Consider the following 12798-nt stretch of genomic DNA (forward strand, 5'->3'; position numbering starts at 1 on the left):
TTTTTATTAGCACATGTACTTTACTTTCAATTAGGTGCACACATTATCCTTACACCTTTTCAGGACGATAAAATATTGGTAGCGGTTTGATTTCATTTTTTCTTGGATATGCTCCTATTATGTCAAATAGAAGCAACCTAGGTAGAGGATATGATACTTGACCATGGTGCCCCTTTCATTCACATGCTAGCCTATTAGTTGTTGGTAGCATGATTTTCTACTCAGAAGATAATTAAAGCGCTGATTAAAATATAATTGGCTCATGCATATGCAAATGATAAGCATCAAATACCTAGCCCACACACACACATATCTCATAAACTCAAATTGTTTTCTTTATTGGATGGTCAATTATTTATGGATGGAGGAGCAGTTTTAATTAGATGAGAAAAGGGTGTTGGCAATCTAATCGCAAACGTGATGGTGCTCAAGTGAGGCACTTTGAGATGGGTCCCATCCATTTGAGGAAAAGGCAAGTGAAAAAGTTGATATATTAAAATGTTATTCTAAGAAAGGAACAGGTAAGCATGGTGCTCTAAAAGCCTGCATATCTACGAAAAGATGAGCAATAGAAAAAGGCATGTTTTTGCTTCGTCGGCTACTTGTTCCATCTTAACTCCTATTTCACATTCTTAATATTTATGACAATTTTAAATATCTCTCCCCATTCCCCAACAATTATTCTATCTACCTATATTATATATGCACTACAGTGTACTGTGGACATAAATAGATAGAACGGAACGCCATTCACATCATATTGGTTGTTTATTAAGGAGAGAGGAATATTTGACAACCAACTTTTTTATCTTGAAAAATAAAATAATAATAAGCTAGGACTAAGCAAAGCTTCAGATGTCAGCATCTGCTTTTAAAAGGTAACAGAAAAGTTGATTCATTCGGTATTCCTTCCAAGACAATCCTTTGCCTTTTTAGGGGTTTAGGTAAAGAAATGAAAAGATAGAGGTACACATCATTGGAGGAGTGTGAGAGAGGAGTTATCATGCTTAATTGGATATATATGGGTTGGTTGGTGCCTTCTACTTTTTAATATCAAATTTCATCTACTTTATAGAACATTACAAAAGCTTAGCATAATTGAAGCAGGTTAAAAGCATATGTTTAACTAATACTAAGGGTGTTCCATCTTTTTCTGCATTCTTTTGTCTTTTCTCATGTATATATCTTGATACTTTCCTATTGTTTGTCCATATATGTGTAGTTTCTTGTGAAATTTCACCTTTAATTATAAACTAATTACACTAATTTTCCTTCAATTTATTACTTATTATGTCAAATAATATTTTGTTTTAAAAATTATATATGCCTTTCTTATTTTATTATTGTTGCAACTTGAAAAAATTATTTTTAAACTATACCTTTACAATTATATATGCATTTATTATTTTATTTCTCTCTCCGACCGTCATACCTAAAATATAGTTGCAAGACGAATTTTTTATTTCTCTCTCCGACCGTCATACCTAAAGTATAGTTGCAAGACGAATTTAGCTTGTTAATAAAATATTTTTAATACATTTTTCATACACTTTCTTTATTATAAATTAAAATTTATTGAATATGATCAAATTTTATAAATTTTATTTTTTATTTAACGAGTATCAGTTATATTTTTGCTATATTTTAATAAATAAATAATAATGTATTATAAAATGTGTTACTTACATATGAATATAGTATTTGTTCTGACAGAAAAAAAAAATAGATGTACGCGCTTTTTAAAATAAAAAATACTAACTGTAATAATGCTAACTAATTAAAGTATGTAATTATAAATGTGAAGGGAAAATAAATTAATTAAACGTTTATTTAATAAAACTCACATAAATTTGCACATAATAAGCATTAGATGTAATAAAGCATTTAAATAAGTTTCACAATAAAAATATTAAGAATATTTTTTGACTCATTATTGAAATAAATTTTAAATTATAAGAAGATCATATATCATTTTAATTCATAAGCCCAAATATCGTATATGTTAAGTATTTGTGTAATAAGTCAAAGTAAATTCCATAAAAATCCTTTGCTATTATTTTTCAAGGAAGAGAATAATTTACCCTAACTGTATGCGGGGCTTATTGAAAAGTGAAAATACTTCTCATGTCTATCCAATACTTGTTTGACTAATTTCTATATCTTTTATGGCTAAGTACGTCTTGTAGCCAACTAACATTTTTCTTCCCTAGCGACCTTAGTTGGTGAGTTATGTGTTGTCCACACCTTTTTCCAATTTCAAAGGTAGTTCCTTAATTAAAGGTTAAAACTAAGTTAAATATTGTCTTCATGGGTATGTTCTATTTTTTAAATATAAGATTTGTGATATGAGTTTAATTTTTATATACGGTCAATGTAAATTATATATAACTTTAAAGTAATTAATTATTATATAAAAATAATTTTACTACACATAATGAATTTACTTAATATGTGTAACGATTTATTATGATTACTATATTTAATAGAATCAACGATTAGCAGTTAAAAAGAGTATAATTACCTAAAATTAATATTTAAACAATTTTTAGTAATCACAATAATAATAATACATACATGTATATAATTCTAATAGATAAGTATATATATATATATATATATATATATATATATATAGTCATTCAAAAACTATAAAAGTGTAATCTTAAGTTGTGAGTCAAATAACATTTATACAACTGATAACACCATAATAACTAAACCTAAAACTGCATCAACCTACCACAAGCATGGTCTCACAACACCATTGTCTTCCTCTAGCTAACCCTGCTTTACTCTTATGAAGAATCATAATCATCACAATCCCATCACTAGGAAAATGTATAAGGATAAGCTAGGTTTCAAAAGAGACAACATATAATAAATATAGAAGTAAGAATGTCTATACTACCAACCACCTCAACATGTACACCATGCAACAACATCACCTCAACACGAAATTTATCGCCTTTCGTAAATAAGTAATTTAACACATGTAGATATTTACATATTAGCACATCAATGACATTCAACAACATTCTCAATCAAGCATGTGAACAACATCAAACAACACTACATCATATGTCTATACCTTAACTAATGCATCATTATGCATTCATTTATGAAGATCTCTTATAACACTTGAGCAGTCTAAGTGGTTTGATCCTATCAAACCAACTTGATCATTTTCACGCCTTACACACCAATTAGATCAATAGCTAAATTGAAATACCAATTTCTATCATTTAATTTCTCAATTATCGCCACTTAAATTAGGAAAGTCAAATACCATCGTCAGGTATAGTACAACTTAGGTGTAGACCTACCACGACATTGACATGTATTAACCAAATCACTTGTATGATTAACCCACTAACTATCTTTATAATACCACACACCTCTCCATAAATCAATTAAGGTGATAACTTTTGACTTCATACCTGACTCCAACATTTGACACTCTAAGAGCTATCAATTACTCTTCCAACAACTAATTTCCTAGAATGTCACACCAATATCAACGCATTGGGATGTTTGACTTTTAAAAACATCTTCTCTTTTAACCCTAAATTAATCAACATGCTTTAATGCCTATAACATTCTTAGCATCAACATTCATTTATATGTTCATTATCCTATGTCAACAAATATAGAGATCTAACAACATTATTAATATATAGCATACGAATGCATCTCAATTATTTCAAACATACAATCATATATATATATATATATATGTCATCCTAGATCAATATATATAGAACAACATCATCAATAACATACAACATGCAATAAACTCACCAATCATATACGTATTCACAAAACAATCATATAAGAAACACATTCAAATAAGGTAGTTCATGTTCGATAATATCCAACTTGCGCTTAGTGCCATTGAGGCAAGGAACTCTTTGTATAGTCCACATGTAACACCATTTGACCCGCGCCTAGTGTGGATTTGGTGGAGACCCCTAGCTAGGCCCTCACTCTTAACATGACAAAGTCTCATGCCTGACCTATCTCCAATTCGAGACAATTTTCTCTCCTCACGCTCATTGCCATTTCTTTGACACTCGACACTAATCTAGGCAGAGTTAATTCTCTCACTTCACGCTTGACATCAAATCAACCTAAAACAATTCTTTCTCCTCATGCCCAACGCCATCAATCATGCGTCGAACGTGAGTAAGACAAAGTGCCCCCGATTAAACTACGCCCGATACGAAGAAGGCATGTTCAGTGCGATTGTGAGTTTTGCACTTAGCAGACCATGAATTTGACTTAAGTCACTTGAAAGTTGGCAAATTCCAAGCATGCAAACCAATATATCACATATATTCATCATCAGCAACTCATATCCATACTTGGATTCAACATGCAACACCATTTGATCAAAATTCACTTCACACATGCTTCACAAGCAACTAACTTAATTTTTCTCATTCAATCCCTAATTAAACAATACAATTCAATTATAGGTGGACAACAAGCAAAATTCAACTTCATTAAATCAATGAAACACATCCTAGCTTCTCTTACCTCCAAAATCTCCAAATCCGAGAAGAAGAAGATGGTTTTTAAGCTCCTCTAGGAAACTCCACACAACTCAATTCACTTGATTCATGGTTATACATACCTGAATCAACAAAAACACAATCAAACCAATGATTCTGGGGGAGGAATTACCCTTACAAGAGAAGGTTGAGAGAAAAAGAGAACCCACAAACTCTAAGTGCTTCTTTCTAGTTTACCTCACCAAGTTTCTAAAGAATTGAACTCATGAATTCTTAATAGAAACCCTATATACTTCTCTTCTTAGGGTCAAACTAAACATCTGACCAAAGAAACCTCTCAAAACTACCTAAACTCTCAAGAAATTCTAAATTCTCAGAGTCTATCAACAATACACAGCTAAAACAACACATACCACATAATCATTGATAAAATACAGTAATCAAGAAAAAAATGTATAGTATTATAATATGCATATTTGAAAATAACTTAATTTTAAGAAACAGATCAAGATTAAGTAAAGTTAATTTAATTTGATATAGGTTATGAGTCTTATTATTTGTCATATATTTATATCAACTACATATACTATGTATCATTATAACTTACATCTACATTTTTTAACAATATAACAACATATGTTGTATTTATAGTGTAGGTAAAAATAGTTTTAAATGATAGATATTATATCATTACATAACAATTTTTTTTTATAGTACTTATTCATTTAAAACAATTTTTAAAAATTAGGATTTATAATTTATCTTAATTTAGATGTATAAATTTATATTTTTCTTTTATATCCTTAATTTCTTGTGAAGAATATATAGCCAATTATTTTTTATTAAAGTGAATGTATTTATTAAAAATATAAATTATTCTCATTAATTGAAAAAAATATTTCTTAAATTACAAGTAAGATTATAAAATAAAATCATTATTCAAATTATTTAATTATACATTTATATTGAAATGAAATTTAAATTTTCATATTATTTATTAACTAATTTAACTTTTTTTAATTAATTTTAATATTTATTTATTTTATATAGGGGTGTATTAATTTATAAAAGATGTGAATGTGCAAAGTATTGGCCATAAACTTTTCCGTCATTAATTCCAATCTAGGAAAAAGGTATGTGATAAATTAGAATTGTAGGGAAAATCTGCGAAAAGCAAAGGTGCTTTAATTGGAAAATTAAACTAATTGACTCCGCCAATGGTCGATGATTGAATGATCTCATTCTCAACATAACTTTTGACAAAACTCATTTATGCTATTGGTGACACGAAGCGTGTGAGACCACTTGCATGTTTCATAAGCTACAAATACAATCTCTCGTCAAAAAGCTTCGTGTTGACAATAATAGTATAGTAGTCGTAAATGACCATATTAGCCTCTTAAACGTAGGGGCAGAATAGTCAGAGAAAACCCTAAACTAAACCTTGTGTCTTGGTCAGCGTGGATACGAATAATGGCTTGGTTTGTCCTAAATCCTACTAATAACGCTTTCAAGGACCATTCATTCACAATAAAGTTAAGCACCGGCCTTTTGGGCCAACCAACTTTTTTAAAGAGAGAGGTTGAGAAGGATTCGGATTCCTCAAACCTCAACAAAACCTAAACCTAAAAGGTGGGTGACCAGTCTAATCACACCCAAGACCATAAACCTTTTTAACTTCTATTTCTTCATCAATACTGTACTTCATCTTTATCAATGCCATTATTATTCTTTCTAATATTTCATCTTCAGGAACAACATTTTTTTTTTTTTTAGTTTTGTAGAGATATATTTTTAGTAGAGCAACTTGATGTGTTTAAGGAATTTTCACGTAAAACATTGTTGCCACTAAATTCTCGATTAAGTATTTGTTTGGTTTTCAATGTCAACTATACGAATCATTACATATATGGAGGTTTTCTTACTGCAACATTTTCTTCTCTTCATGTTTACAATTAAAGCATGAGAGGCTAAAATGAGCTTGTGATACATTTGGATTTTTTTATTTTTTTATTTTTACTTTCAACCCTCTTGCTTGAAAGAACATAGTACACCATCCTGTTCGTCCTCTCACCTCTCCTTCAATTTAGGTTTTAGTTTTGACTCTTGCCATCCATATACAAGAAAGACACTCCAATTTGGAAGAATGAGAATGCATTATTAAGCTTCACAGAAATTGAAATAAATGAAACTAATTCCCCCGCCAATCAAGCAATTGGATAGCTCCATTTCTTACACAATCAGAGAAGGTGTAGTCAGCCACATAGCTGTAAATTGCTTCCCTTCAAACAAGGTTTCATAACAAGAGCAATGATATATATCAATCTATAGTCTAGGGGGAAAAGAGAAATATTAATTTAAGAATTATTTCAAATGTGGTATTTGATTATAGACACTATATATCACATATAATTAACGTATAATTACATGATTTAATAAATGTATTTTCATATTTTACTGATATTGTTTAGAGTAGTTATATACTCTCAGTATAATTAAGCATCGCGGTTACGGGTCAAAGGAGACCTATACTGCATTTATAGACAATTAATTTTGGTGAATTGCCCATTCACAATTTTTATTTTATTTTTGACAAACACGAACATTTATTAAGAAGTGTACAACTATCTAAAGAAAGAAAGAAAAAATGTGTACAACCTGTATTCTAACGCGTGTACAATTTACAAATGAGTCCAATCTAGAACTTTGTTTACTCTACAGAACTTATAATTAACATAAAGAATCACCAATCCAATGAAGTGTAGTATACGAAATTTAAATCAATCATTTTTTGGACCTTTGATTTATTCTGTACCTTTTTATATAATTGACCATCAACAAGTCCCCCCCTCCCTGTTTAAATTAATACCATGATATTAATGATAACCTATATATTGTAAGAATATTTGTTACACTCAGTTGCAGATCTAATAGCACTAAATGTTAGTTGGGCAATTTTAAAAAAAAAAATAAAAAATAACAATTATCATTATCATTATCATATATAAAAAAATATAATTATAAAAAATATTCATCAGTGAGTCTAATATATAAAATTAGGAAATACAAAATATAACATCTTAAATATATAATAAAAGTTTAATTAAAATGAGAAAAAATATTTACTCATCTTCAATATAATGTAGATCCGGCACTAGTTAGATTTTTACTTATACAACAATGTAGTTAAAAATATAGTTAAAAATTTAATTCGTAAAAAATATATTGTCGTTCATATTGAGTTTTAAAAGCAAAATTATATATATATATATATATATATATATATATATATATATATATATATTTATGAACTATTGATTAAATTGATTAATTTTTTAGTTAACACCATAAAAAATAAATTTGACCAGTATATATAGAGAAAAAGAAAAAAGAGTGTGTATCGATTGTATAAAATAATTTTACACTATCATTTAATAATAAATTATTATGTATGATAAATTTATTTACTTTTACAATAATTATCTTTAAAAGTCATATCAATAATATTATAAAAATTAAATTTAGTTTATTAGTGTTAAAAAATTTACATCAACAATGACTATTAAATTCATATAAATATAAATATATACTTTAAAAACTTATACAATAATTCTTTGAGTTTAATAAATATATACCGGTAATATAAAAGATTTTAACATATATGTGAATCAATCAAAAATTAATTTCAATATAAATTTTATTATGATTATTTGACTAAACGAATTTATTATATAATAATTTGTGATTAAAATTACGGTATAAGATAACTTTATTTGTCGATACATATACTTTTTTTCATCTCTAGTTCTTTTATTTTACAAAAGTTAATACGAGGGGGGTTGTATTTTGATAACAAAAATAGAAGTAAATTGATGTATTTATGTACCTTAAAAAAAAGCACAATATTTGTGTTTTAGAAAAGGAAGAATAATGGAAGTCATGTTCTTGGTTGTTGCTTTCGAAGAAGGAAGAGATTCGTGAATGAGTTGATGTAAGAATCAAGGTGGAACCCACATTGTAAAAAAGAAGATTACCACGGATTCCGATAATCTTATATGTGCCCTTTCATGGTGAAAAGTGAATCCCATATATATAATGAATCTTTCTGAACTTCTAAGGATAGTTTGTTCCTTTTTGAGGAGGCGTGCGCGATGAACGGATTCAGACAGATAAAGTTGGGAGGGGTTCACAAAAAAGCATCCCAACACATTGACATTGCCTTCCCTACTTTTTCTTTCAAAGTAAAGTACCTTTTTTACATATTCACACTCTAGATTCTCATGTTAACATCTACCTTTTCTATCAATATTTAATTAGGTTAAATAGCCACTATTACGTTTTGCCTCTACAACTCAAAAATTCTCAAGTAATGCATGCGCTTTGGAACTAAATTTTTTTTAATATTTTTTTTATTCCTTTAAATGCAATAAATTTTTAATCTTAGTTGTTTTAAAAATTATTATTTTTAGTCTTTAAAAATTTATCTTTATTATTATTTCGGAAATAACATTAGACGCATTCAAACGGGACACACCAACTATTGTTTTGATATCACATTTAGTTATACGTCATACCACTAAAAATAGAAATAATAACTCTTTGCAAAACTTTTTGAAGCTATGAGAATCAAAATTATATATAAAAAAAATAGTGTGAAAAATATAATTGAAACTAACATATTACGAGTCCGTTCTGAAATAAATTATCTACGGCTTTTCTAAATTTATCTTATGAAATAATTACTTGTGCAAATATTTAGGAGAACTTATTAAAAAAAGATATATTCTTAAGTTATTTTTTATTTAGTTCAATAAGTTGTGTAATAAAATAAGTTACACCACGTTCCAATTCCATAGTCGCTCCCCAATTGTCTTCTCCGTCGAGTGAGTGGCGGCAGCACCGCGTTTCTTTTCTCCTATTGGGCCACCACACTTTTTTGGCCATGATATCATCACCATAGAATAATTTTAAAAAAAAATAAAGAAATTAACCACTTTAAATAGAATGACGTCGATATATGAAAATGTTATTATGGCCCTCTATTTGATTTCATAAATATTAAAAAGAATTTATTACTTATTACCGAAAAAGAATAGTGATATTATTTCTAAAACTAAAACTAAGAACAAAAATGATAGGCATGATAATGATAATGATGATGGAATTGAATTGATGTACAAATTTACGTAAAAGAGATATCCTTTGACTGATATGTTATAATGAATTCTAAGTTGTTTTCCTATACGTTTGGTTTGCGTGAGATAAATGGTGTTGTGTTGTAGGTTGGAAGGAGAAAAAGAAAAAATGTAAGAGTGGTTGAGGAATTGTGTTTCATTCTGAAAGGCGGAGACGACAAGAGGAAGGGACACGAGTATAAAGTTGTAAAGGTGTGTGGGTTGGGAGAATACGACACCACACTGCCTTTTCTCTTTGTTCCAATTTTCCGCATCTAGACAAAACCAAATGTACCTTTCCTTTTTATCAAATTCTAATATATTATTCTCTTTTTGGAATTCTAAGTGGATGGAACATGGATCATGGATCATGGATCATGGATCATGGATCACTACGCACTCCATAACTGAACTACCCTTTTTTTTCAATGTAATGGTTTAATATCACAACAATCCTTAATTAATAATCAACCCAAATATCTACTTAAGTTAGTTTCAGTAAAGATAAGAGAAAACAATAATTCTTTTTATTAAATAAATAACATAGTTTAAATATGTGACCTTATGTATTAGAAGTGTAAACGAATAACAATTCTTTACGAATTTAATTTATCCGAATTATCTCAATTACATTTTTTTTAAATTGGATTGAATTATTAGGTTGGGTTGGGTTGAGTTGCATCAGATAATTTTAAGATTATCTTATTATAATTGAATTAGGTAATGAATTAAAAAGTTTGTTATTAGATGAATCCAAACTAAATCAACCTAAAATAAATTGTTAAATTAAATTAAAAATATTACACACATGACATAACACAACCTATAATACACTCTTTGTATATATATACTTCTAATTTTTTTTATTCATGAAATATTATAGTAATGAATTGATTGGCTAAATTGAATAAAGCATAAAATAAGAAGAATAATTTAATTCTACTTATTATGTAATTCAAAATTTGGTAATTAATGACATAATGTTTACTTGTTTGAAATATTTGTAATTTTTCATGTATAATTGTTGTAATGTTGTTTATACTTTGAATAACGTATTCAAATTTGAATAAGTATTTTTTTTTATATTTATTTTAATTTTTAAAATATATTTATTTATTAATTGCTCAACTTGATGACCCAACTTGACCTAGTCTGATTGTAGTCTGGTTGATTTGGGTTGGATCGCTTTAAAAAAGTTCATAAATTCAACTCAATCTAACTAAGTTTAATTGAATTAGGTGCTAAAATAGTATAAACCTAATCCGACCTAATTCACTTACACACCTATTATACATACTTCTCTTCAACTTTCACTACAAAGTTGACCTTAATAGTTCATAATGTTTTTCAATTTGATTCCTTTAGAGAATAAAGTGACTGAATTTTTATTATGACACCCATCTACCCCCAAGAGAGATATCAATTAAATAGATATACGTAGTTCGTAAAATATCATAATTCATTGTTAGCTTCTATATCAATACATCGTGATCATTGTATAACTCATCGTTTCACCAACATCTTTATTCCTCCGCATTAATTGTCACTCATTTCGATAATAATTATCATTCATAAAGTATTCATATACAATCATCATCATATAATTCGCCATTCATCAACATTTATATTTATCCGCTTTGACTGTTGTCCACCAAGATAAAAATCATCATTCATCAGGCATAAATACATATATACATATGCATCACTATATAATCAATTGTTAACATCATCATATCATCATTTAAAACATCATAAAAAAGTCTCCTAATATTAAATATACTCTAATGAATAATATTAATAGTGATTTTTATAAATAATTTATTAAGATTTTTATTTTACTTTAAATAGAATTTATTATGCTACGTTTTTTTTTACCCATAAGAAATATTACAATTAATATGATGAAGATCAAAGCTAGATTTTTTTTGTTTCTACTTAAAGCCCTTCTCCCACCCAACTAAACTAACTCTAGTGATATTTAACCATATCACATCATTTTTAATCAACTCATATTATATTTTTACAGATTTTGCTTTAATGGTGAAATCGTATAAGCAATTTATGTTTTTATAATTTTTTTTTATTTATACTTCACCTTTTGACAACTTAAAAAATTAATATAATAATTATAATTAAATATTAATTTGATTAAACATAATAAATAATACTTTTTTATTTGTGAGAGTGATTTATGTTTTAAATAACGTTACTATTTTTAAACAAATTTTTATGACATGCATCAAGCTCTAATAAAAATTGTAAATAAGCACCATTACTTATTTGTAAGATATATTACAAACACTCTATATTATAAATGTTTTAAGTATTAAGTGTGTTTTATTATTGTAATATAATAATTTTTTAATAGAAGAATTTCACGTTTATTTGTTAAATCAGGACACACTACCATTATCATCAAATAAATCAGAAACATTAGTATAATTTATTTAATCCTTAACAATATCCATGAAATTATCTTTAATCAATACATTTAAGATTCTAAACATGATCCGAAATTTATTAAAAGAAAATAGACATTAAATCAATGGGTCACACCATTGTTATCTCCGCTTGTCTCTCTCGCATAAGATTTCTATCTTCTTCTGAGTTTGGATTGACATTAATTTGTGAGCCAAAGCTACACCACAATTTCAACTTCAGGTTCCAAAGTAACCCCACATTTGTTGTCGAAGAGGACATATATTGGGACACATGCAACGAACCCTTCCTTAAGTTATATGGAAAACTTTCTGTTTACCAATGAAAATGACCTTTTTGGCTGTGAACAATTTAGATCAAGGGAGGTTATCCTCGTCTCAGCGACATACTAAACAACTAATATCAGCCATATTAATTTTAATGTAAAAACCGGACATTGAATTCAAACAGTTCTTTGATGTGAATTCAAATAGTTTTTCTAAACATTATTCTTAAAATAATGATTAAAGGTCATAAAACATTTTTTTTAAGAAAACGCTAATAATAGGAATTGTAATATATTATGATATTTTATTTTTAACTCTTTAATTATTATCTTAAAAATAAAACTATTACTCGCAATAATCCATATACCTAACGGTCCAATTATTAGTAATAGATAAAAAAAAACTACTAAA

The 12798-nt window shown here is 27.7% G+C and overlaps 1 long non-coding RNA gene across 1 annotated transcript; it reads right to left on the minus strand.

The window, feature by feature from the left end:
- Positions 1-2640: 2640 nt before the first annotated feature.
- On the minus strand, positions 2641-6195 carry LOC145958426 (uncharacterized). Its single transcript, XR_014434204.1, has 3 exons — positions 4718-6195; positions 4534-4630; positions 2641-2825 (listed from the first exon to the last, which is right to left on the minus strand). It is a non-coding gene; the product is annotated as an uncharacterized LOC145958426 (long non-coding RNA).
- Between the last annotated feature and the right edge of the window lie 6603 nt (positions 6196-12798).

Source organism: Cajanus cajan, chromosome 5 (assembly GCF_000230855.2).
Source record: "Cajanus cajan strain Asha chromosome 5, NIPB_CcT2T_4, whole genome shotgun sequence".
Classification (NCBI taxonomy): domain Eukaryota; kingdom Viridiplantae; phylum Streptophyta; class Magnoliopsida; order Fabales; family Fabaceae; genus Cajanus; species Cajanus cajan.